This window comes from Limulus polyphemus, unplaced genomic scaffold (genome assembly GCF_000517525.1).
Source record: "Limulus polyphemus unplaced genomic scaffold, Limulus_polyphemus-2.1.2 Scaffold6816, whole genome shotgun sequence".
Lineage (NCBI taxonomy): Eukaryota > Metazoa > Arthropoda > Merostomata > Xiphosura > Limulidae > Limulus > Limulus polyphemus.
This window is the reverse complement of record NW_013672426.1, coordinates 36,691-38,039: the sequence shown is the minus strand read 5'-3', so window position 1 is coordinate 38,039 and position 1,349 is coordinate 36,691.

The following is a 1,349-nucleotide window of genomic DNA, read 5'->3' as shown; positions in this document are numbered from 1 at the left end:
ATACCAAATGGTGTTCCAGACCAGACTGACAACTGAAGACCAAGTTACACTACACTATAGTAAATGGTGTTCCAGACTAGACTGACAACTGAAGACCAAGTTACACTAGACTAAACTAAATGGTGTTCCAGACCAGACTGACAACTGAAGACCAAGTTACACTAGACTATACTAAATGGTCAGACCAGACTGACAACTGAAGACCAAGTTACACTAGACTAGACTAAATGGTGTTCCAGACCAGACTGTCAACTGAAGACCAAGTTACACTAGACTATACTAAATGGTGTTCCAGACCAGACTGACTACTGAAGACTAAGTTACACTAGACTAGACTAAATGGTGTTCCAGACCAGACTGACAACTGAAGACCAAGTTACACTAGACTATACTAAATGGTCAGACCAGACTGACAACTGAAGACCAAGTTACACTAGACTAGACTAAATGGTGTTCCAGACCAGACTGTCAACTGAACACCAAGTTACACTACACTATACTAAACGGTGTTCCAGACCAGACTGACAACTGAAGACCAAGTTACATTAGACTATACTAAATGGTCAGACCAGACTGACAACTGAAGACCAAGTTACACTAGACTAGACTAAATGGTGTTCCAGACAGACTGTCAACTGAAGACCAAGTTATACCAGACTATACTAAATGGTGTTCTAGACGTTCCTTAGTAGGTGAGAAACCCCATCATTTACCCAAAGTGATATGTGCTAAGTATGTGACTAGTAATTCTTTTTACAACACAGATGGGACCTTAACCTCTAGGTATCACCTAAGCAACCATAGAAGGTCAAAGCTGTCAATATCCTCCCTGGGAAGAAACCAGTTTTACCCATTTTTAAGAACAACAAAGGAACAAAGGTAACTTTAGAAATAAGCTTAAAGACTCTCTCGATCATGTGTTATGTGAAACTTGCAAATATACAGAACAAAGAATAAGTTCAGAATAATTGCTATAATAATACAAAAAGGTAGAAATGCATGTTCTATTCATAGACCACAACAATGTCAAATTGTACCTATTTATTTATTGGTAAGTTCCATCGTAAATAATAGATTCTTGTCTGAGACAACAGTATTGTTACGTCTCCGTTCGTTAATTAATTTTCCGTAACTTCGTTCCGACGAAACTTTAGCGACACAAGTCCTTTCTTAAATAAAACTAGTTTATTCTTTCTGAATATAACTTTGTGATACACTTAATTTCAACAGTAGCGCTATAACAAACGCTATAACAACGAACGTCTCACGTGCTCAACTTCAACAATACTTTCTGACTGCAGTTCAATTACTCATTACTGCCTCGTCACGTTGTGAGCATCTTATATATA